The following is a 26,850-nucleotide window of genomic DNA, read 5'->3' as shown; positions in this document are numbered from 1 at the left end:
TATAGTTTGAGATAGATTGGATATTGGAGGTAAGATCGAGGTGTCAAACACATGTGCTAGGGTTCTTCTGGCTTGTCCAACTTGAAGGTTGATGTCATCCCTAGGATAGGGAACTGACGGCAGGTCAGGGTGGAAACTGGGGCTCTGGGAATTTTAGACATATTGAATGAGAGGAGATATTCAAGTGGTGCTGTCAACTGGGGAAATGTATATATGTGTCCGGAACAGCAAGCACATATACTCTCTAGGAGTCATCAGATGTAACTAAAGCAGTGGAATTAGATATGTTTAGTTAGAGAGTGCACTAAACAAAGAACCAATTACTAAACCTTGCAGAACTCCAGGAGTTCGTGCCTTTAGATGAAGATAGGCTTGCAAAGGAGGTTGAGAAAGGGCTGCCAGAAAAGATCAAAACCAAGGGAATCTGGAGCATCCTGGGAATCAAAGAAAGTACTTCTAGAGGAAGGGAGTGATGTGTTTGAATCTTTCAAAGGAGATATAGTAGGCAGTGTTTTTCAAACTTACATATCCATGGAGCCTTTTTCCAATGAATATTAGGGCAGCACAATTCCAGTGCCATCCAGCCCTCCATTTCCCTACAAAAAATTAAGTAGGGAATTTATAGAGTGATAAGTAGCATTTATCTGAACAAAGTTTTACATAACACTACTACTAATTTTTAAAATAAAATACTTAGTGACAGAGTTATTGTAGCAGATATGAGAATCTTCTTAGATCTGTTAATAATATCTTTGGATGTGAGATATGTGTGACTTGGAGAGGAGATTAAAATTGAATTCTGATTTGAGAATAAATATTTTAGTGATTAAATAAAAATGTAAACCAGAAACCTTTCATTATTTCTATGTTTACTGAGTAAATATGAACAGTGGCTTTCTTATGAAGAAATACAGTTGTCCACTAAAATATTTTAGAGTACAAACGTAAAACTTAAACCCATTGTTGTAAATAATATATATTGTATTAATATCCTAGATAGATGTAAGGAGTCTCCAGGAGATTTTATGATGTGCTTTCTTTGACTGCCTCTATTACTAGGTGGAATTCACACTGTGTAGTGGCAACAACATACAAATGTGCATATGTGTGTTTTTCCCCATTTCCTTTACCGTGTAAAACTTGCATGTTCTCTGCAGAAAGGTACACGGAGAGATTGTTGCTCTCATCTGTCCATTTTGCCATATAATTTTTACAGCTGTTCCTCAGTTGTTAATATATTTCTGTGGAATATGTGTAAATAGACATGAGCAAACTGTCTAAAAGTTATTCAGCTAGTCAGTGAACCATGTAATCTGTTGGTTCAGAGACAACAGATAATAGAGTGAGATATTTGCTTTACCATCCACACACTCCATGTAGCATCTAGGCTCCAAAAGTCAATTTGTGTTCTGTTGGGGCATGTCTCATCACACTATATTATCACATCAGGGATAGGAAATTTGGATAATGACTATCTGATTTACAAAAAAAGGAGACTATTTAGTGAATTGAATATCTGTGAGGTGGGAATTTTGAGCTTGAATTTTGTTCCATCCTTGGTTAATTTGATACTCTATATGTGTTTCATCACTGTTTTCCTCTCTTTTAACAATGTAAGTTAGAAATAACCTTGTTAATTAGCATCTATTCTTAGGTTGATGACATGACACAGCCAAGACAGAGTGGGAACATTCCATTACGACCATAGCACAAGCAGTAAAACTCCTTTCTAAAGGGAAAAGCAACCATGGACATGAAAATGAAGGGTACCCCTCATAGAGGGGTATACTTAGGGAATGTACCTGTTTTGAAGAGTCAAAGGAAGTGCTAGACAAGAAACTCACTGGGTAACCATCCTCTTGTTTGGCACATGCACCTAACAATTGGGTGGTAGCGTGTCGATTCCCCTCCTTAGAAACTTTCATTTGCTCCCTGCTATCTCAACAATTAAGTCCAATTCCCTCTGCACTACGTTGCAAATTTACATTTGTGTCTTTAACTCCGAATCCCTGTCCTCTTACCAGATCGAGCTAGCCTAACTCCTGTGTGTGTGTTTATGTGCGTGTGTGTATAGCATTTTTAACCTTCTGTGATGGTCCTGTTTCCCCATCATTTCTACCTGTTCCATTCCCATCTATCTCATAAGGCAAAATCATATTCTTTCTTGTTGATGGAGCTCTTATTGACTTCTCCTGGCTAGAAGCTATCCCCTAGCACTTCATCTGCACCTCTTATAAGGCAATTGACACCTTACTTTATTTTGATTATGTATATACATGTTTTATTTCTCCTTCTAGACTGAAATCTCCTATTTGTGGAATTGATGGCTGGTGTGCTGAATCAATGAAAGGATGGGATAAGGAGAAATTCTCAGAGAGGAGGGAAGGTGTCTGTCCAAGGTAGAAGTCACAGTAGATTTGAACTTCTGGAATAATCTGGAATCCATCAGAATTTTCCCTGGAACCACCCTTAAACTAAGTGTGGTTATAGAGATGTGTTCTGCTTTTCTTTACTAGATTATAGCTTTCCTTGTGCAGGAAGGGCTCAATAGATTGGTTGATAAGTGGATTGAACTGGAGCAGTACTTGTCAGATTGGGTGGGCAGGAGTTGGGGGAAGACTGGCTGGTGGACATTGAGGATGTGGTCTCCGGTTAGAGAGCAGATCCTAGTTTAAAGCTGTTTTGTATTCCAGTCTATGCTTGTCTTTCTCTTCTCCGAATTTCTCTTTCAGTTATATCAATATGACACAGCTTAACACTTACTTGGCCCGTTTGCAATAGCTTTGTCTTCCCATCAGGTTGGCAGCTTCTTAAAACCAGAGACACTTTACCTTCTTTTTGTTGTTGTTGTTGTTAAGATAAGACCTAGAACAATTTCTGGAGCATATGGACACTCAAACATCAGTTGATCTATTAATCAATATATCAATTTTTTAGATGGTGTATTACTTGTATTTAATTAAAGAGTTATTTATAGAGCACCTATTATGTTCATGGCACTGTGCTTTATCCCTCAGCAAATACAGACAGCTAAGTTGTGGACTCTAAAAGTAGCTGCAATCTACTGGCAGTCTAGTAGTGCTAATTCAAAGAACAGTATGATGTGTACCGTAAGAAAGGTACAGTCAGTCCACAGTCTTCTCTGTCAAACTTGGAACATTTGGATTCTGATTAAATTCCAGGCCTTGAGTTTTCTCAAGCTGGTATCCTCCATGGTACCACACTAGACCAACAGCTAGGTAGAGGTTAAATGCACTAAACGTGCGCTTGAATGTGAGTGTTTGAATGTGAGTGTGGCCAGGGAACTGGGTAGACTGAGGCTGATTGTGAGACAGTTTGAAGAAAGATACAGAAACATTTATTGGCAGGTTTTTCCAGGTCCAGTCACTTACATATTTTGTGCTTCAACTTTTTTTCAAGTAATTTCTTTCTGATTGTCAAAGTAATATGCAATCATTGTATAAAATTTGGAAACCGGGTAAAAGTCTAAAGAATGAAGTAAAATCTTCTGTTGTCTTACTCTCTATAAATAGCCATTGTTCACGCTTTTGTGTATAATATTCTAGTTCTTTTTCTGTACATGCCTACCATATTGTATATACATTCTACATAATCATATATAACATGTATTTTAATGTATAATATATTATAGTATATATTAAAGTCATACTTGTATCCAGATTATGATAATCTCCTTCATTTACCAATATCTGTGTGAACCTTCCTCCATATCATTAAATACTCTACAGCATGATTTTAAGTGGCTGCTATATAGTCATCATACGTATATATCATAATTTATTTAACCAATACCTTACCATTGGACATTTTATTTATTTTCTTTTTAAAAATTTTCCCGAATACTATAACTAAATCTTGGGATAGATATGCTTAATGTTTTCTCTTCCTATAATTTTGATATAATTATAGAATAACGGAAGTGACATTTAGAATTGGGAAACAGACCAATTATGTTTTAATTATTTATTTTTTTTGCGATACGCGGGCCTCTCACTGTTGTGGCCTCTCCCGTTGCGGAGCACAGGCTCTGGATGCGCAGGCTCAGCGGCCATGGCTCACGGGCGCAGCCGCTCCGCGGCATGTGGGATCTTCCCAGACCGGGGCATGAACCCGTGTCCCCTGCATCGGCAGGCGGACTCTCAACCACTGCGCCACCAGGGAAGCCCCAGACCAGTTATTTTTTATTGTTGAAGTATAATTGATTTCAATATTAGTTTCAGGTGGACAACATAGTGATTCAATATTTTTATAGATTATACTCTATTTAAAGTTATTACAAAATAATAGCTCTATTTCCCTGTGCTGTACAGTAGATCCTCGTTGCTTATTTATTTTATACACAGTAGTTTGTGTCTCTTAATCCCCTCGCCCTATCTTGCCCCTCACCCTTCCCTCTCCCCACTGGTAACCACTAGTTTGTTCTCTGTATCTGTGAGTGAAACACACCTGTTCTGAAATTGCAGCTCTATTTCTTACCTTTGTGAGCTCCAGCTTTCTCATCTGTAGATGAGAGTGGCAAATGCCTCTGCAGTTGTCAAGGTTGTTGGCAGGAGTAAGTAAGAACATATGTGAAGATTCTTAGCTGGGTTATTAGTTGGGTTTGATGTAGCACAATAGAAGATGGCCTAGCTTAGGTTATCTAGGTTCTCTTTCTTTGTCATTTAGAAGTCATCACGTGACCTTAGGTAGATGAACTAGTGCTATAGGTGTTGCTTCTGCTTACACTGGAGCAGCGGGTATACATGGTTGGTTGAGTGTTAAGAGGGGCTAGTCTGTAAGGCTTCTGGGCTGTGAGGTGCAATCAGTTGATCCATAGAGCTTGAGAATAAATTTAGAATTCATTGTACTTTTGGTATGGCTCATTGGCACACCAGAGCATAACACAGGGCTGACCACCGCACAGGAGCCTGTCCCAGTGCAGATCTAAGTGGGAACTCAAAGCAATGTACTCTGTGCCCTTCTAAAAATTTTTTTTTTATTCAACAATCATTTATTGAGCAACTGCTGTTTGCCAGGCAGGACGCTCAGGGCTGCAATGACGGGAAACTGCCCTGCCACAGCGGAGGAGACAGACAAGTGAACAGCCAGTTACAGAGGAGTGTGATCAGTGACATAGTAGAGATGTCACTCAGAGCACTGGGAGAATCCAGGCTAAGGGGATCAGGGAAGCCTTCTTGGATGAGGAGCTGTCTAAGCGAAAGAATGAATAAAAGTTCTACAGGCAAAAGTTTTGCCGTGGAAGCACTATGTACAAAGGCCTCAAAGCTAGATAACACAAGGCAGGTTCTTGGAAATATAAATAGTTCAGTGAGGCCAAAGTATAGAGCATGGGGTTGGGCAGGGGAGGGGAGCTGGGAGAGGAGAGGGATAGCAAGAAAAGAGATTGTAGAGGTGAGCAGAGCCCATATTTAGGAGTTGAACTTTATCCCAAGCATGATCAGGAGCCATGTAAGGGTTTTTAAGCAGTAGATTGACAAGATAAATTATTTGTATTTTAAAATGTTTCGATTTTCGAAAGCATTTCATTGCCGATGGGTGTCGTGTGAAGATTCTATTTTGGTTGGTTAATGAGCAGATCAGTTGAAATGAGGCAAAAGTCTCAGTCTTTAGCCACCTGGCAGCATACTCACATGGAAATGACTTGTTGTGGGGTTTTTTTGTCTGTCTGCAGCCAAATCTTCTCCATGCATAGTCTACCTATTCTAGAACTTAGCAGGCTGGAGATGGACCAGTTTTCCAGGCCCATAGAAGAAGCAAAACTTTTTGCCAATTTTATGGAAGGAGCAGTGTTTGAGGGAAGAATATATAGCTTCAAAATAGACTAGTTCCCCAGGAAATGTTTCACTAACATGAATGAATGTGTCTAAATAATGTTTGGCTTGGGGGACAATTAAGGGCTCAGTCTTCTTCATTACATTACCATAGCAAACAGTGTTGGCTGCCTACCAAAATGCCTCCACTTTCCATATGCGTTGGTTGAAATGGCCCCTACCTCCAGTTCCAGTGGGGTTTATCTTGATTGGTCCAGGCCAGTCGTGAGAAATCCATTCCCAAGCAAATGCTCTGTTTAGGGTTGCCTATTTAAGCTGGTTCTAGACAATGAAAATGAGTATGAAAGAAAATCTGCTAGAAACTTCTGGATAGTGGTGTATGAAGATGTGATACTTGCAAAAATGTGGCCTAGAGGTTTGCTTGCCAACATGCTGAGAATGGCAGATCAGGAAGGAAAACCTGGGAGCTTAATAACAAAATTGAGCCTCTGTATTAACCACCCAGGAGCCTCCCTGCCTCAGGACTTCCTGTTATGTTTAAGCATTCTTTTGTCGAGCTTTCTGTTATTTACAGGCAAAACCGCCCTATCTGATACCACCACCATGTCTGTTTATAAGTCTTCTTCAAGATTGGCAGCCCACAGCAGGCGTAAGCTATGCATGTCTCATGCTTCTACAGTACTTGCAGTATTGTTGTCACAGTAATAAAACCTAGCATCTGGATAGCAATCAGTTTGCACAGTGCTTTTATTTCATTTGGTTCTAACAACCATCTTGTAAGTTGGGGGTGTTAAAGTATATTACTAAGTATTTAAGTGTTCCCAGAACAGGTACTCATCTCATGCTCACCTTGGGGAATCCGAGCTGGGGAGTGTCCTATTTATTGAAACTTGATCGATTTTTTGAGAGTCAAGGAAAAATAGATTGGAATTAATGGTTGGTCACTCATACCAGGTCATGGGAACAAAGAGGATGAGAGGAAAGGCCATTTTCAGTTTCTCAGGGAGGGTCTGCGTGGGTAAGGCACTAACCCTGACTCCAGACAATGAAATGCCTGGCCTCTGTCCTAGGACACTGCTTCTCTGTGGGGTGGAATCCTTCAGACACATGTGTGTATTACTTCATTGTTCTCCTCCCAGCCTGTTGGTCTTTGCCCCCAGGTTGAGAGAGGGGGAGATAAGAAACTGAGTGTGTTTGATAGAAGAGTCTTAAGACAAAAAAGTACTGTAAAATACCAAGCATATTGGGCTCCTTTTGGGGTATCTTGATAAAAGAGTTGCAACATTGGTAGAAAGGGAGAGCTTCTCTACTTCAGGGAGAACAGTGAGGACAGCTGAACAGATGCTGGGCAGTATCAGTGGCTCAAAGACTAGGTGATATAATTAACTAATCCAACAAACATTTACTGAACAGTGGTGAGTAAAACAAATGTGCCTTTTTAAAGGTGAAAGGTACCTATACTCTAGTAGTGAAGACAGATAACAATGAAGTAAAAAAGGAAATAAAGGAATTTATAAATTGTGATAACTGCTATTAAGGAGGAAGAATAGTATATGTGAGATAATAGTGGGGTGAAGGGGCTGCTTTATATGGGGGGTCAGTATAGGCCTCTGTGAATAGATTACACTCAAGGTGAGACCAGAAGCATAGGAAAGAGCCAGCCATTCAAAACGAGGGGATAGGACAGAGTGAGGGTAGCACATGGAGAGAGCAGGTACCGGGCATAAAGGACAGCATGTGCAATGGCCCTAAGGTAAGAAATAGTTGATATGTTCAAGGAACTGATTTTCTAGTCAGGATTCTTTTATCATGCCAGGAGAGTTTATTGAACTTTTACCTTATGTCTAGTTTTGTCCTTGGAATTGTGTAGGATAGATATATATGTATGTATGTATAGGCTGGGTTGTTACAGAATACTTGATGGGACTTAAATACTTGATGAGACTTAAACTGGAATGCAGAAAAGTGTGTGGGATTTAAATGGGTAGAGGGGAGAGGGTGGGAAGCAATATGTGGAAAGATAAGGAGTAGAAACGAACAAGGTGTATTTGCAGGGCAGTAACGAGAATGTTTCTGAGAGTGAGAATAGTGGATAATCTTGAAATAATTCTTCTTAATTGAGGGTTAATAAGCAACTATCTGAGACTCACAGGGTATCGCAACTTCTCTCCCTTTTAAACTTTACTACTCCTGTCCATTTACTTAAATTAATTAGGTCAGCCCAGTGCTTCATAAAGAAAAAGTAAAGTAAATATCCTGCTACTGAGACTCGATTTCAAAGCACACGACTACTAAATTTTCAATGGCAAACGTTCCTGACCTCCATGTTTCCCCATCTTATCGTCTGTCCGATTTTCATTGTGTGTGTTACCACGCTGCAGATCTTTTACAATGTTTTACACTGTTTGAGCCGAACACCGGCAAATGGCATTTTCAAACATAGGTCCTTCACTCTCACGGCTCCACGGAGGTGGGGAGGGGCAGGTAGCATTGTGTCTGTGGAATGAATGAGGAAGCAGAAGGGCAGAGAGGTTAAGTGACTTGTATAAATCGCACAGGGGTCAGGGGCTGTGTGTGAATAGGACTCAGCCTCCAAACTTTCAGTCCAGGGCTCTGTCCACTAAGCCCCCTTTCCACTGCAGACAGCTCTGAATGCTAGAGGAAAAATGTAGTGTTTCAGCATTCCAGGTGGAGAAATGAAAAAGTGAGGTGGCGCATGGAGAAAATTTATTTCAGTTTGGGTGAATGTTGCAGAATCATTTACCTTTTTATTTATTTATTTTAGAGCATCATACATCTTCCAGCACCCAAATTGTACTACATCACAGGCGATGTGGGCAGTTAGAACTTGCGGGAAGTAGAGGCTCAACCAATGAGTGGCATCACACTGCCACACCTGTCTTCCTATCCCTGTTCCTCACTCCTGTTCCAGAGAGCACTTGTCCTCGGGACCGTCCCATCCAGACACGTCGCAGTGCTTGTTCTGTCAGTCCACGGGTCACCCTCCACCTTATTCCGGTAGTTGTGCTGCTTCCAGATCAATGTCGTTTGTGCTGTGCTACAACTTTGAGGGCTAAAAACTGTAGAAAGTGCCACATTTGAGGTTTTCACCCTGGATGGGCATGTGTTGCTCTTCACTCTGTCTTCCTATTTGGATGCAAAGCATCCTAAGTAGGGCCTGCCTGCTGCCTTTGCTGCGGCTTCTCCTCCTCCTACCCCAGCACTCAAAGCCCAGCAAGACCTGTGTTCACAAAACCTTTTCTAGCAACTTAGTCTTGGAATCAAGTCTTGAGTACAAGCTTCTCTGAAATAATCACTTTCCCAGCGAGTTGGAAGAGTCTGAAAAGTAGTTACAAATGAAAAGTGCGTCGTTCCAGCCTAAGCTGTTATCCTACAGTTGCATCACTCTACAGTTGGAACTTCTCTTTTTTATCTTGACCCTGCATTTTCTTTAAATCTTGACCCTACGGGGGAGTTCTAATGAAATGGTGAATTGGTTTCTGCCCCACTAGAGAGAGACAATTGAATATAAGTTGTATTAAATTCAGAGAAACTAAGACCTATCCTGTGTGGGGTTTTCTAGATAAATCTGCCTCTGCCCTATACATTTTTAATGACAGCGTGGTTTCAGACTCAGTGTTATTCAGTACCAAATCAAAGCTGACTCATGGAGAAAAATACTGTTTGATTCTATTTAGGCCACATTTCCCTCCCCACTTTCGGGTGTCTGCCTGTGCAGTTGGGGGTGGGGTGGTGTATAATACGGTCTGAATACATTCTTATAAGTATTAGAAGTATGGAAACACAGAGCCCTCCATGACCCCCAGAGCCCTCTGGTGATCACTGGTGTTTGTTGTTGGAAGAAGGCAAACATAAGCATAGAAGTGTTATTGAACAGAAACCCCTTCAAAAATGTCTCTGGGCTTTTGTTCTCGGGGTTGCATAGCGGTAGGGGGCCCCCTCCTCAGAAAGCATACTTATGCAAGTATTAAGAACTGGCTGAGATAAGAAGTAAAGCTTAAGAGACCTTCATCATTAGCTGCTAGTGGTAGAGATTAGTGATCCAACTACAGGATTACAGACGGAAAGAGTGCCAGTGTTGGTTAATTGTTCATTAATGCTTGTAAAATAAGCCAGCTGGAGGAAAACTGACCATTGTCTGCTCTCTCAGAGTGAAACTAAATTGGATCTGCTCATCAATGGCGGTATTGATGTCAGGAAAAAAATAAACTACACATGTAAACTTCTTCCCTATGACTCCCACTCAATTTAAAATATTTAATTAAAAACTGTTATCCTAACAATGACTGAGTTGTCAATGCATCTTTCTCTCTGGGGCTGACCTTTATCTCAGCTAAGAACACCTTCCTTCCCATGCATTTGCTCTTTTAGTTTTGCTGTGAAACAAAATAAAACAGATTTCCTAAAACAGCCTGTAGAGATACAAATAAACCTTATGATTTATGGTTATAATTTTGAGATGTAGTGGGCATGCTACTTAAAAATCCCAGAGAACTTTAGGCCCTCCTTTTCCCCTGCCTCCCTACTTTGTCAGTTCCCTCCCCAACTCCAAACCTGCCCCGCGGTGGTAAGGCTCCCCTTCCCGTCCCCGGGCCCAGGCCCAGGCAAGGTTAAATGATTTGCCCAAAGTCACGAGTCAGGAAAAGAGCCAAGTACGTTTGCCTTCTTTGGCCTTATTCTAGAAAACGTCATTGTTAAGGTCAGAGACAATATAGGTAACTCTTCCTGAATCCCAAAGTAGGAAAAATTTAAACGTGTTTCCTCCAGTCTTTGTATTTAAGGTAAGTTTATTCACTCAGAAAATATTATTGAGTTCCCAGCACGTGCAACAGTGATGAACATATCGACACAGTTCCTGCCCTCATGTGCTCACAGGCTAGTGCGGCCAGACAATATCCTACAAATAAAAATGGAGGATAAGTGTGACGCAGGGAAAGCAGTGGGTGCAGTGGGGGGGTTATCACAGAGGGATGTTTGGGGTGAGACATGGCCTCGCTAAGAGAGGAGCTGAGGGCTGAGTGAGGGGTAGTCAGGCAAATCTGGGGCAAAGGGATTGCAGGCAGATGCTGGGGAGCTCGTGTGAAGACCCTGATGTGCGAAGGAATCTCAGTGTGTTGCTGACACAGTACAAAGGAGAGGATACTCGCACAGAATTTGGAAACAGGTGCAGGTAGCCATCTGTAGAGGTGACCCCCTTGACGAGTGGTTTCTAAGTATGTGCTGCTGATGAGCCTAGGCTGTGAGTGTCTAACAAGAAACGCTGTGCGACCCCTGCCTCCCCCTCCTACATCATCTCCTCCCACGTCTTTCTTTGCTCCTTATGCTCAAGCCACAACGGCTTTCCTTCTCTTTCTGTAATACCCAACCCCATGTTCCTGTGTTTGTCAGCTCTCTGCTCTCACACACATTTTATCGTTTGTGAACCCTTCTCTCTGTTCATTCTTTCACTCATTCATTCGACAAATGTTTATTGAGTGTTTACTAGCTACCAGCTCCAGACACCATGGGTTTTCAGGAAACAAAACCTTCTTTCATTGTCAGTTCCAGTGTCACCTCCTCAGAAGCATATTTCCTTCCTATTACATGGACCTTTTTTGTTACGTTCAGAGCAGGTTTCACACTCTGAAGTTGTCGTGTTTATTGCCTACGTATTTGTTGCATATTTCTCCCTTAAAATGCAGGCACCCAGAGGGCAGGGACAGTGCCCCCTCGGGTTCATCACTGCACCTCCAGGACCTAGAACAGTGCTGGACACACAGTCTGTAAATACGGAATGACCAAATATAGGACAACCCCCCCGCCACCCCCCGCCAGATTACTTACAGATTAGACAGCGGCTGATGTAAAGTGCATTTCTGTAAAGTGCATTTCCTTTTGGGAAGTAACATTTAGAGAGCACTGATGGGCAATCCTTAATTGAATGCCAGGGTGGTGTGCTATTGCCACATTCTGTAGCCACGCTGCTGTGCTAGCTTTTAAAACCTCACTTTTCTTTGTTTACATACATTTTAAAAATTTACTGATTTGGTTGAATTTATTGTATGTTTTGCTTTATAAAAATGCATTTATGTGGTCAGTGATAAAGACACTATCAAAACCTAAGATTTCCTTGACTTCCCTGGTTAAATAGCTATCATGCAGAGTTGAAGGTCATCATCCCAGAAAGGATGCTGGTAATTGGTTGTTATTTTGTATTTCACCTAACGCTAAAATGAAATGTACAAAGTCCCTCATTTTATATCTTGCGCTCTAAGCATTTCGTAGGCATTTATTTATCTTCAAAGTACACAATCGAGCAGATTAGAGGTAGACTTTCATGATGATTCCCTCTTTTTATTAATCAGTAAATTGTGATGCAGAGACAGTAAATGACTCTACTGTTATGCCATCTCAGGATAGACTGCATACGACAAGTTGAGGTTCTGCATCAGACCTGTACCAGGGATTATGGGGTGAGGTGGCGTGTTCTATGGCAGACTTGCCATTGTTGGTGTTGGTTATCTCAGCAGGAAGTGCATATTAGCTTAAGTAGAAGGTAAATTTGGTATCTAGGATCCCTTGTTATCATGTAGCTATTCTTTTGGCCTTTTCTGTGGTTCCTACTAATTCCTGATTTCTGCCTACCTTGCTTCTGGCTTGAAAAGCCTGACACATTGAGCTGCCATTGGTTAGAAGCAAGGCAGCAAACTAAAAAATAGGCAGGTATTCAGACAGAAATAAGGATGGGCTCTCACCATGTTCTCTCTCCATGTTGCAGTGTGTTTGTTTATTGACATAAGAGATTTTTCAGGATAATGTAATAAAATCCAGAATCTTGATTTCAGATTGGTCCTGTTTTGAGTCATTTGAACTCTAACTTTCAGTTGAACTGTCCGCTGGTAGTTGTGAATGGCAGCAAGGTTTTCAGAGACCCAGAAATGTAAGACAGTGTGCCAACACCCCTACAGCTGATTGCTTTGACTCCAATGTACTGTTTAAAATGGTTCTATTTTCGTTTAATAATATTATTCAGAAAATCTCTCTCTTGGCATTGGGGTTGCAAGATGAAAAGGAGCGATTCTACAGTTCAGACCAAAAGAGGACTGATGGAGAGAAAAAAAGAGAGAGAGAATGAGAGAGAGAGAGAGAGCAAGAGACCACCAAGTGTGGGTTGTAATCCCAGGCTGACATGGCTCTAATTTGGAGAAAGAGGTCTGGGGGTGATGGGCCCTGGAGGGCCTGCGCAGGCCTTACAAATAGAGGTTTGGGGAGCAAGTTTATCAGTGCTGACCCAGCTCTCATTGCCAGTGATGGTGGGGTTGCGTGAGAGTCCAACAGATTGCAAGTGGCACTTTGTATGGTCAGAATCAGTTTTAGCAAGTTATAGGGATGATCTTAACTCCCTACACCTTGCATCTTAAAAACAGTTTTTAAAAAAGCTTTTCCTCACATCTTTATAGCAATGACGAGCAAAATTCAGCTTCTGACCATCTAAATATATCAAATTCCCTATTGCATTGTCTGAGTCTTATTTTTGTACCTTCATAACACTGGTGAAGAGGGCCCAAGAGTCTGCTTACTCTCTGTATTACTCTGTTCTGCACATTAGGCTCCACAGCAGAGGACAAGGTCCTGGGGCGAAGGGAGTAGTTTTATAGGTTAATCTGTGGATTTACCTGGTCTTTGCCAAGGTGTGTCAGTTAAACCATTTTCTAAAGAGGTGCTTTCAAGTACAAAGTTCTTTCAGATGCAGAAACAAATAAAATAAAAACAGAGAGAGTCTAAAGTCTGAAAGGTAGGATTTTCACATCTTAAAACAGACATGTTCATAAGTACATTAAGGTACATGGGCAGATTTAATATTTTAATATTGATGGTTTCTTAAGGGCTTTTCATCCTAGTTTTTTTGGGGAATTAGTATGAAGGAGAAGAAATATATTCCTTGTATACAAAGCCATCCCGCTTTTATCATGTGAGGAAATTTAATAATATAGTTGAAGTTTATGAAGCTCTGGCACAGAAGCAAGTGTTCAGTCTTTCAGTAATCTACATATGGTCATAAGGGGGATCTTTAAAGCACAAATCAGGTCATAGCATTTCTTTCCTTTAAAACAGCCTATTGACTTCTCACAAGCTGAAAAAGTTCAAGCCAACTTAGATAGATTGGAACTGTCAGGAAATGGCTTTTTTTCCCCTACCTTGGCCATCACCCTTGATGATATTTTGGGCAGATTCCATTACTTTCTGTCACTTTTGGACATTAGAAAGGCTTCTCTTTCATTATTAATAATTTGTCTACTATATATCAAAACTTCTGTTTCCTATTTAATTCAAAGCATGACCCTTCTGTTTAGCTAAGCTTCAGAACTAATCATGGAGAAGGGAGTCTGAGCCTTTTCTTTTTCTGACTTCAAATTCTCCCTTTCCCCCTTTGGATCCTCCGAGGTACAGGTGGAGAGGAAGGGAAGGAGGAAGGGGTACTATTTGCAGTCCTCTGAGAATTGTAATGCTCTGTTAAGGCAGCATTCCAGTGTTAATGCCATCTTCGGGGCATACTCCTTGGGAGTACTCCTTGGGAGATGCTGTGTGGCCCTCTGCATTGCATTGTTCCCTGATTCAGGAGCTGCTTGCCCCCTCACTTCCTGCCTTCCTGTGGTAGACCTCTGCCCTTTTCCATGGAGTCTCCTCTCCCCAGCAGGGTCCCCTTGGGCAGGGTCCATTAGAGATGATGGGAGCTGGGTTGCCTTCCTTAGCATCCATGTGGCCCAGGGGAAGACAGACGTGTCGTTGCCTTACCAAATGGGAGCACTTGATTAGCCATCTGCTCCTGGCTTCTTGCCTTGCCTTCACTGGCAGCCCTTGGCAGCCTCAAGCAGGTACCTGCTTCTTTCTTCAACATATCATGCCCTAGACCCCTGGATATGTGCCTGAGCCTTGCCCAAGAACATTTTTGAGTTCTGCTCTGATGGTAGCCATGGGAAGGCCTGTTGGTTCCTGTCTCTAAACAAGCATCTGACTTGAATTTGAGAATAAAATCTCTTCTCTCAGAGGTAATTCCAATCCTTCTGAGCGTCCTCTTGGGGGTCTCCTTCACTTGGCTTGAGGTTGATGTAGGTGGAAGGAGAACTGTCACAGCACTCCCTATTCTTATTAATTCCCTCTTTTCCAAGGATCTTCTCAATAAATTTCTAGCTATGGTATAGGCTGTTGGTGGTGACAAAGTTTGGTCAGCTCTGAATAAGTCTTACGTCATCATTTCTGTACCACACTTTAAAATGTGGCATGTTGATTACCATCCTTCTTAGCTTTAAGGTCTTAGCTGAAATTCAAAGGCAATAGGAAAGTTCCATTCCACTTTCAGTCCACTGGCATTTAAAGCCTTTAACAGTCTTGTCAGAACGTTGTTCTTTTTACCACATCTCTGAACACGCCTCTCCTGTCTCTTTGTATTTTCCCCCTCTGCTATGATTAAGCCATAACTTCCTTTTTACCTTCTTCTCCTTCCAAATGCAAATGCTCTTCTTTTTTTCTGTCTCAATGCCTTTGCCCCATCTTTGCTTGTTGAAATTTTAATCATCCTTGAAGGTCTTTCTCAAATGTCATCTTCTCCATGAAGTCTTTGCAGATCTGCCTAATCTAACTAAATCTTATCTATCCCAATACTTGCTTACAGCACATTTTGTTCTATGGTCACATTCAGTAATGCCCTCTGTTAACACTATAGTATTGTTACAGTCTTCTTCGTATTAGATTTATTTGTGTGTCTGTCTGCCACGATAGGTTGTAAATTTCACTCCGTTCATTTATTCCTTAATTCAAAACTATTCATTCACCTTCTCAGCACCAGAGAACATATTAAATGGTGGGGATAAAAAGATGAGTAAGGTACAGTCACTGAGCTCAAGAAAGTTATTCTTGGAGGGCAGACAGAACCTAGAGGTGTGATATTTAAGTGTCAATTCACTGAAATACACACTGGGAGTTGATTAAAAGATAAAACAGGCAAAAATATCTCCCCTGAAGGGGCCCACAGTTTAACTCAAGAGAGAAGGCAACAGTTGACACTTAGAAAATATCAATTTAGTAATTCCACAAAGATTTATTCCACTTTTTCTATGCATCAGTCATAGGAATGGGCAATGAGAATATAGTTGAGAATAAGAAAAATCCACGCTCTCACGTAGCTTAAATGCTAGCAAAGAAAAGAAGTAACAACAATTACGAGAGGTGAGTTTTATGAAATGGAAAGTATAGGGTCTAATAAAAGGGGTCAGAGGATACTTGAAATGCTGTTGAATTCGCATTTATTGAGATCACCTTAGGAATTTATTTAGGATGCATTTGTTTATTGCATTTATCGAGATCTTATTAGGAATTCTAGAAAATTGTTGTAGGGTTGGAAAATGAGCTTTACAGTTAGGTGACATATGCACAAGTGTCTCCTGACTCATCAACTTGCCCCACTGTCTTGAGGAGGTCTTTGAGTCTATATCTGTATTGAATCAGAAAAGGTTATATAAACAATGCCTGTAAAGCTTTGAAGTCATCTCTTTCTAGCTCAGAAAAGTGAATATGTTGATAAGCACAGCCACCTTCAATCTCTGTACTGAACAACTTCATGGGAGCCAACACCACATTTTAAAAATATACATAGCATGACTTCAGCCTAAACACATTGTTGGTAAACAAAAACTAAGTATCCTTGTAGTCCTCATAGTACCGTATAGAATCTTGCCAATAGTGGGCCCTCAGTAAATATATGTTAACTTTAATTCATTCTTGATTCAAGTAGCCCTCCAGTGTTATAAAATTGGAAAACTGTCTTTTCCACTGATGAGGTGCTATCACACGTAAGTGCTGGAATAAGCTGAAGAGTGATTTTGACAGAAAATGCTAATTTTTTTTTTTTTTAGAAAATGCTAATTTTAGATAAAAAGAGAGAAGATGCTTAGATACACCAAATTGAACACCTTTAGGTGATTATTTTAATTTTGACAACTAATTTATAGGCAAGTAAAGGCATGCATATGTATGTATACCTGTACATGCTCTTGTGTCCATGAAGCAGAAACTGGTATCACACAGAACATTTCTTTGTGGTAAGTATGGATGTTTTTAGTGGGTGCATCTGACAGCACTCCAAATCTATGAACTCTCACCAAGAATGAATATGTTTCCACATATCTTATCATGAGTGGTAAGAATGAGCAGCTTTTGTTGGGAATAAAATTATTTTCCATGGCTTCCCAGAGCACTTGAACAATGCCTGGAATGTAGTGATAGGAAACCTTAACCACAAAAACGTTTTCTTCTCTAAAACTGAAGTATTTGTCTTTTAGGGTAACCATTCTTTCATATGTCTATAGTCAAATCCATAAGGCTATTTCAGAAATAATCTTTATGAACAATAGCTAAAGAAATAAGTTAGAGGAGCTCAAATAGTCCCTCAGGAGGAATCTGTCTCTGATTTTCCCAGCATGCATGTGAATGACTTTTAGGATGACTTTGATTAATAATGCACTGTATGGGCTTCCCTGGTGGCACAGTGGTTGAGAGTCCGCCTGCTGATGCAGGGGACACGGGTTCGTGCCCCGGTCCAGGAAGATCCCACATGCCGCGGAGCGGCTGGGCCCGTGAGTCATGGCCACTGAGCCTGCGCGTCCGGAGCCTGTGCTCCACAACGGGAGAGGCCACAACAGTGAGAGGCCCGCATACCTCAAAAAAAAAAAAAATAATAATAATAATGCAGTGTTTCTCAAAGTATTTTCTGAGAAACACTAAGTCTGGGATATTAATAGATGATATCCTCACCCCATCGCCCAAGAAAAAACAAGGATTAATTGGTCAAATGAATTAACTTAGGGAACACTGAGTTAAAGTAAACAAATTTTTGACTTCTTAGAGCCTTCCAAATTTAATATGCTTTGTGAATCTCCAAGTGTTTATATAGTATGAAGCATTTCCCAAATACATAGGAACATGGGATTCTGTGACCATATTAAGACCAGTGTTCTGAGGAGCACACTTTGGGAAAGACTAATGTGGTAGTTTCTTATATCGAGGATAACTGCTATTTCATCTGAATTTACTCAAGCTAGAGACTTAAAGTAAGGAAATGCTAGCTAATGAAGGGAATGCCAGCATCAGTTATTGCACGTTAATGGGTATGGCATTGTGTTTATCACTTAGAGTTGTCACTGAGGCACCTTCAGTTTACTGTAGTAGGCCATTGGGATGTACATAAATACTACACCTTATATGTAAAGAGATTGTGGTCTAGTGTGGGGAAAAATACAAAAATCAGTCATTTCAATATAGTGATGTAATTGCCAGGACTGAGGCATGTGCAAGATAGAACAGAAGCCCAGAGAAGGGACATTTAACCCAGCCTGGGCATTCAGGGAAGACTTTCTGGAGGAGGTGATGCCATCATAGACCCTTAATGAAAGAGTCAGAGTTAACTACGTGGTGGAGGGTGGAGAGAGGCAGCTTCCAGGTAGAACATCATGACCATAAGCATAGGTGAGGGAAACTGGGGAGCTACAAGCATTTGACTTTTGGTATTACAGAGAGAGGAATTTGAAAAGGTATCACTATTGAAGAAGAGACTGTAACAGTTGGGAGAGGGGAGGGCTGGTCGAGTGCCTGGGGTATGGCACAACTACTTCACTCAACCACACGTATAACGTTCAGGCCACAACCAACACCAACCTTGAACGTCACCTTTAGATGGAGGAGAGTGTTTTTATTACATCAAAGCAAAACACACCTATAAGGGCCTCAAATAACTAAGCTTGGGTCTGCGACAAAAGAGGAAAAGAACAGTGATGGTCTTCTAAAGCAAAGAGGGGCTTCTGAGAGGAAGATCACGCCTCTCACTCTAGCTCATTATACTGTAGCTGGCGGACTGAGCAGAGATGTGCTCAGTGTAGCAGCTCATTAGCAAAAGAAGAACTCTGACATTAGTTAAAATGTTGATAGATGTGACAGGTGGTGTGAAGACAAGATGGTGTTGTCAAATTGTAGTGGGAGCCCTCCAGCCTCGTGCCTTGCTTTATATAACCAGTTTATGCAGCATATATTAAACTGTTAAAAAACGGGTCTTTGTTGAGTAAAACATACTGGGAAAGTACAGATTACTGTTTTGTGAACTGGGCCAAAATCTGATATTCTATTTTAAAAAATTTCCTTACGCTTAGTGCTTATAATATCCAAATCTATTATTTGACTTTATCTGATGTCATTTTGGTTATACGTAGCACAGTTATCCTCATTCTCTCTTATCTCCAGATTCTCTATTTGATCCCTTTTATCTGCCTAAAAATGTGCCCTGGGCTCCTCTATTGGGGAACAATGAAAAATCAAAAACAAAGTAGAAACAATAAGAAAATCTTTCCTCGATCCAAGATATTTTTCCGTACAGTCTTCTCTTTCTGTCATCACCATGATTGGCTAAAAAAGGTTTTCATTCACTGCTCATCACTTCCAAACTATGCACTCACTTTAAACATTGGCAATATAGTTTTAGTTTCCAGCACTATAAGGAAACAACTCTTTCAGAGAGCCTCAGTGACTTCCTACTAAGCAAATCTGATAGCCATTTAGTTTTTTCTAAATTTTTCATTGTTTATTCCGCGTAATTTCTCCATGCCTGTAGCACCACTGAAACTATAGTATTCCTGAAACGCTCTGCTTTTTTGTCTTTAGTGGTATGTGTATATACACTTGGTTTTTTTTTTTTTGCCACATCTTCTTTATCTATTCATCCGATGATGGGCACTTAGGTTGTTTCCATCTCCTATACACTTGGTTTTCCTTCTAAGGACCTGGGTGGAAATCCCAGGTCTGCTACTTATTGTTTTACTTGGGGCACATTATTTAACTTTTCTGAGCCTCAGTTTTCTCGCCTCTAAAAGGGAAGAAGGATAATACCTACCTGATAGAGTTGACTCAAAGATTGAAATTAGGTGACCTGTGTAATGTCATTAGCACAGTAGTAGGTACTCAACAACTATTAGTCCCCGCCTTCACCCATCTTGGAAATCTCACCAGTACTCATTGCCCTAAGTATTACTTCCATGATTGAGCCCCCGATGTGTATATTCTTAGCTTCTCTTCTTCTTGCTATTCATTACACACCTTCATGTGGATATCCCACTGTCACCTCGCAATTAGTGTATCTAAATGAATTCACATCTTCTCTCCTAAACTTGCCTTTCTCCCATATCTCTCATTTTTGTTAATAACACTATCATGTCCCTAATCCTCTGGTTAGAAATCCCAGTATTGTTTTTGATCTTTCCTCTCTTTTGTCTCTCTAGCCAGTGGTCAGATCCCATAGATTTCAATTCTAAAACATCTCTCAAACTTCTTAACTTCTTTCCAACATATCTGCCATTATCCTGTTGTAGGCCTTCCTTATCATTGCTATTGTAGTAGGTACTTATCTAAGCTCCCTGTTTTCAGTATTTCCCCACTCCATCAGTGTACACACATATAAACAAATTGTATTACTATATGTTGTTGGTCTTGCCGTTCATCCCTCTGTGCAAAAACCTGTCCTTGTTTTTCATTGCCTGAGTCCAGTTTCGTTATTTAATGACTTTCTTGTTCTGACCACAAATCAAATTTCCAGCCTTATCTTCAACTTCTTGTACTGCTCCATTTAAATTGAGCTTTTTATTTCCCCCATGTGCTTTTCCGCTTTTGGGCTGACTCTTTGGTTTGTGTTGCCCACCCCTCTTTATATATATGACCTGTTCAAAAGTTTGACCCTGATGGACCTTCCATTTGGGGAATCCCAAAAGTCAACAAAGGCTTTACTGATTCGGACACCTAGATGTAATCTTTTCCTCCTCTAAACGCCCATAGTACTTTACCTGTGTCTATTTTATGGCACTTTAAGTGTCATTCATTGAGAATCAGTGAAAGAATTCATAGGTATGGCTGTTGAGATATTAGGGACTCACTTGCTACCTATGTACACATTAGGTCAGGATTTGGCAAACTAATCTGGCCTACCACTTGTTTTTTATACAACCATGAACTAAGAATGGGTTTTACGTTAAAATAAATTTTTTGTGTGGTAAAATACACATAACATAAAATTTACCATTTTAACTCTTTAAAAATGTATACTTCAGTAGTGCTAAGTATATTTACATTGTTGTGAAGCCAATCTCTAAGACTCTTTTTTATCTAGGAAAACTTAAACTACACCCATCAAACAACTCCCCATTTCTCCATTCCCATCCTCTTCTGGATACCACCATCCTATTTTCTGTCTTTATGAATTTACTACTGTAGGTACCTCATACAAGGGAAACCATATAGTATTTGTATATTTTTGTGAGTGGCTTATTTCATAGCAGAATATCCTCAGGATTCATCCATGTGGTCATAAATGGCAGGATTTCCTTCTTTTTAAAAACTGAGTAAGATTCCGTTTTAAGTATACATGCATTTTTTTAATCTATCCATCCACTGATGGACACTTAGGTTGCTTTCACCCTTTGTCTATTACAAATAATGCTGCTATGAACACGAGTATACAACCACCTCTCCGAAACCCTGTCTTCAGTTTTTCGGGTATATACTTAGAAGTGGTATCACTAGATCATATGGTAGTTCTATTTTTAGAACAGTATGAGGAACCATCATACTGTTTTCCATAGTGGCTGCACCATCTTACATTCCTATTAACAATGCAAATGCTTCCAATTTTTCCACATCCTCCCCAACACTTGCTATTTTCTGTTTGTTTGTTTTTTTTCATAATAGCCATCCTAAAGGGTGTGAGGTAGTATCTCATTGTGGTTTTGATTTGCCTTTCTCTAATAATTAGTGATGCTGAGCATCTTTTCTTATGCTTGTTGGCCATTTATTTATCTTCTTTGGAGAAATTTCTATTTAAGTCTTTTGCCCATTTAAAAAAATTGGGTCTTTTGTTGTTGTTACACAACATATTATAGCTCTATTATATATATATATATATATATATATATATATATGTATATATATACACACATATGTATATAGACTCCTTATCAGATATATGATTTGTAAATATTTATCTCCCATTCCATAGGTTGCCTTTCCACTCTGTTGAACGTGTCCTTTGATTCACTGAAGCTTTACATTTTGGTGTAGTACAGTTTATCTATTTTTACTTTTGTTGCCTGGGTACACTTTAAATAGTTAAAAATTCAAAAGAAGAATGATATTTTGTGATGTATGAAAATTATATGAAATTCAAATTTCAAAGTCCATAAATGAAGTTTATTAGAAAACAGCCATGTTCATTCATCTATGTATTGTTTGTGGCTGCTTTCATGCTACAAGGGCATAATTGAGCAGTTGGAACACAGACTGTCTGGCCTGAAAAACCTATTATATTTTCTATTTGGCCCTTTAAAGAAAAAGTTGACCCATCCCTGTGTTAGGCCATAGTTTGCATCCTTCTTTTGTTCAAAGGTCCAGTGTAGTATCTTAAATAGATTACGAATTGGTAAGAGGAGACCCACCTGCTTTTCTCCCTGATTTATTTAGGCAGTGATATAGAACTTAATAGACGTGAAGAGGCTGCATGGGGTAGATACTGATGCCTTGGGGGTTGTCTTTTGCCCCAGTGGGGACACTGATTCTAGTGACTCTGCACAACAGATTTGGGCCCCCAGAGTTGAGAAAACTGCCAAATTCTTGTTATAAAACTACCTTTTTACATGCAGGGCTTATGTCATCATCTTGGAAGAAAGCACATTAACAATCATTGTGCTTCTGTATAAGTCATTGGCAGGCGGACTCTCAACCACTGCGCCACCAGGGAAGCCCTCCCCTGGCTCTTGACCTAACTCAGCATTTAAAAGAGTGTATCCTAATTAACTGGAGGAAGCAGAGCCTGAGCCCCAGGCATCCCTGACCAAAGTTGTTGCCACCAGCTTTTCTGTGTCTTGGAGAGTGATTCCCAAAGGCCTGCCCCCTACCCCCTGCCCACGTATCTGACACCCCCCTAAAATCCTTTAGATAAAAATTTCAATACTGAATTAAATCTGAGGCCCATAATCACAAACTACTTTCCTATATCTGAAAAATCCAATTCTTTCTTATTTCTAAACAAATGTGTACTTGTGACAGTGGGGCCAAATAGATTGCTTATCTAAAAAGTGAAGCAGAAACCTAACACAGGGTTGGTGGGTACAAGCCACATAGTTAACTCTGGCTACTTAAAGCAGAAAAGGATTTGTTAAAATATATGATGTACCCCACAGGATCTCTGGGAAGGCCAGAGAACTGTGTAGGCTGGGAAAGTGCCCAACCACATCGTGAACTCTTCTAGCAATCTCCAGGGCAGAGCTGCCCTCCAGTGAACACTGACTGTTCTGAAACTGGACACCAGAAGTTCTGTCCCAGCCACCACGGAAGGATCAACACTTTTTTTCACAGTACTTTTTGAGTGGTCATATCTTCCTGTGCATAGCCATCTCTTCCTGTTACTTGCTTCTACATTTAGGTTTATCACATTGTTGAGACCAGTGTCACAACTCTGCACCACAGCTGCAAAGGAATCTGGGGAAGTACAGTTTTTAGCTTTCCAGCCCTTGGAATAGAAGAATGAAAATGAAAAGGGGAGTGGATGGTTTTAGTTTAGGCAATTTACCTATCTGCCACATCTAATTTGGATCCTTTATCATTAAAGTTGTAGGATCAAATACAAAAATGATCTTAAATGTATAGAAGAGATTCACACAAGCACCAGCTCTGCTCTCTTGGCACTTTAAATCAAGACGTATAAACACTGATACAGATAAGCACACATAGAATCCACACAGACAGTAGGAGAAATGTAGCTTGCTGATAGATGATCTAACGTTATCAAGTATTAAGCACATTTGAAAATTACATTTAGAGACAGAATTGAGAGGAAATTTTTATCTCTTTTTGGAGTAGTTCTGGAAGAAATGTCTGTGGAGGCAGTGGGATTTCAGAAAATGTTTGGCTAAGGGAAGAGCACGCTGGAGAAGATGAGGGGTATATGAAAGAATGGAGCATATAACAAGCAGGACTCAGGAGACACCTCAGAGACTGGAGCTTGAGGTTTGGGCCAAAAATGCACTTGGCCTATGGGGAGCAGAGGGAAAAGACTGGGGAAATAGATGGCTTGCAGGAAGCCTGGTCCTTTAAAATTTCTCAGAAGGATGCATATTACCTGTCCTCTCTGAGAATTGATCAAGTCAGGTAATTCTTCAGGGAACGAGTTCTCTAACAGTTGTGAGGGGTGACAATATGTGACGAATATTTCCCACACATTCCTACTGAAGCAGCTCTGCGGGTTTGGGCTTCAAGACGTTTGTGTTTATCCGGTTTTGCCACCTAATGGAATGGAAGGAAGCATGATCTCATCACCTACCAGCTACTCTGTCAAGCAATCTCTTTTCCAGATATTGTAGCCGTATTTATCAAGCTCTCTGTGGCTTTCTGGATCAGCACTTTAGCTTATCATGTTCAGCTCCATGGGGACAGTTTGGGCTTTATCTCCTGTTCAGTACCATTTGGTGATAGTTGAGCCTTCTGCGTGCCTGCAAGCGTACAAAGAGCAATGAGAAAATGTAAGGTGCAGATGGCACTAGAAGAAATTCATAACTGCAGCACCTGCCTTGTTTGTTTTGTTCTTGGCCTGTTCTTTAAGTAAACCACAAAAGGTCCCCTTCTTCAGCAGCAGCCCATTGAGGATGGTTAAAATGTGTGATTTCATTCCCTGGATGTATAACAGAGCCCCTTTATTCCTTCTCAGTTTCCTGTATTTCCTAACTTTTTCCCACAACGTCTACTCCTCGGTAATTTTTGCTTTGGTTTCTGTTTTCTGAATTTGCTATTTATTTTGCTCTAGATGATTATCAATCTAAGCTGGGTTGTGAAAAGTAGAGTTATTCAAAATATGGTTCATAGATAAGCTACCAGTCTTTAAACCATTTTGTTACTGACCTGAGTTGGAATAATCCAGAAATTACTAACCATACTGTTCAACTCAGCTGACATTTATTGTTTTGGCAGCAAAGCTTTCTTGATGAAGGAAGCAGTGCATTGATTTAATTTTTGATGCAAGTTCCTTGTCTTATTACAGACTGGCATTCTGAGTAGCACTGATATAGTGTAAATTGTTTTCCAGAATTTTCTATAAAAGTTAGGCCACTATAAATATGAAGTGACAATTTAGAACCCATATTAGCTATGTTAATTACTTTGCACTCTGCAAAGCATCACTTTCTTTTAAAAGAGACTCAACCCAAGATACCCCTCAGAGAGAATGGAATAAAATGCCAAAGGAATCTCAATGTGTTGAGCGAAGATACTGAGTCTGTTGAGGACGGGGACGCTTTTATTTTTTTTTTCATTTTTGCACACCCCACTCAACATAGCATCTCCTAGAGGTGACTGCATAAGGTAGACACCCACAAAGAGCTTATTGAATGGAATCTTCTCTTTCTCAAGTTAAACTTTTTCTGTGTCTTGTTTAAAGAAATTTAAACTGCTCAAGTTTCTGCTGGAGTTTCTGAAGAATGTCTGTGAGCATGCAGTGACTTGAATCCCTGACAACAGCTTCTCACCCATTGCGGGAGGAGCCCTGATGAGGCTCGTGCCCTTTGCAGAAAGCATCCTTGGTCTCATCATCTCCTCAGTGTAAGGGAGACTCTTCCATCAGAAAACTTTTCAGTTTTCTCTTTCTGACATTTGACTTCCAAGCAGGAATCACAGGTGCCCTTAACCCCATGTTTTACATTTTCCCCAGTGATTTTTTTTTAAACTTAAAGTTAACATGCTGAGATTCTGCAAGTTCTTTTTAAAAAAACCCCAAACTCTAGCAGAGTGGAGAAACATAAAACCTGACAAAGTAAAATAATCAGTTGCAAGTTGGTGAACCTTCAAAGAGTATGAATTCATTTGGATAAACTGCAGTTAAGTAACTTGTATCAAGCGAACTGGGTTAGGTTGCTTAAAAGCAAGGAAAAAAAATTCTAAAAACTACAGTGGGTAGTAGTTTATGTGTCAAGAAAAACTGAGAAAATTTTTGAAGCTCTGATGTCTAGCAGATAGCACTTAAATCATTTTTCTCCAAACTTCAGTCATAATACTTCAAAGAGTTATAGCCATAATACAAATTTTTAGACTAAGAAGTGGTGTTTGAAGTTATTTTATAGGATTTTGCTGTAAGGGCTCCAATTGATTTGTAGTAAGATAAAAGAAGAAAACTTTATTTTCAAAGCTTTGTCGGAAAAAGCTTACCCTCCATTGGTCGTTCTGCCAATATGCCTGCAGGGCGTGATGATGTAGACACTGATATTATATGCCTATATGAACGGAGTGGGGCTTACACCTCCTGCTGTTTGTGTTGTGGTTAAAATCTGTCACAAAACTGGTGGTGATTTATTAAATGTTTAATGAAGTAAGACAAAAACTTCAAAAACTACAAACAAAAAGTAGAACATCACATTAAAATATAATAATACATATTACATTTCTATTTTTCTTCCCAATTTTCACTTGCTAAAAATGATAAGGGCACATTTGGAAATCCAGACAGCATAAAAGGAATACTGAGAAGTACCTACTCATGTTGACAAAGGATATGCTTTAGTTTTATGCTTCGCTTTCTTTTTCTTCTCCGTAAGAAAGAGAAAGCTCTGTCCCTAAAAAACAGAGAATATGCAAGCCTTGCTTACTAACAGCTTCTTTGTTAGATTTTCTATTAATAGTATACAAAATACTTCACTATCCATGTAGAACTAGATGACAGATTTGAAGCATGGAGTTAAATGTGCTGCATCAATTTTATGGGATTCTATTTAAATATTGCTCTAGTGAACTTTCATAAAGTTCATAAACATGAAACAGTAAGACAATAAACAATCATAGGCATGTCTGAAATTTGTCCTTTTAAAATAGATTCTATTTTTCCCTCCACTATAGGATCTATGATACCATTTTAATTGAAAAAAGGGTGTTTTTACATTGCTCACCTAGCTGCCTGTATGTCTCAAGCTAATGTCTGTTGCGTGTGTGA

The sequence above is a fragment of the Neophocaena asiaeorientalis genome, unplaced genomic scaffold (assembly GCF_003031525.2).
Source record: "Neophocaena asiaeorientalis asiaeorientalis breed wild unplaced genomic scaffold, Neophocaena_asiaeorientalis_V1.1 scaffold317, whole genome shotgun sequence".
NCBI lineage: Eukaryota > Metazoa > Chordata > Mammalia > Artiodactyla > Phocoenidae > Neophocaena > Neophocaena asiaeorientalis.
This window is presented reverse-complemented; position numbering follows the sequence as displayed.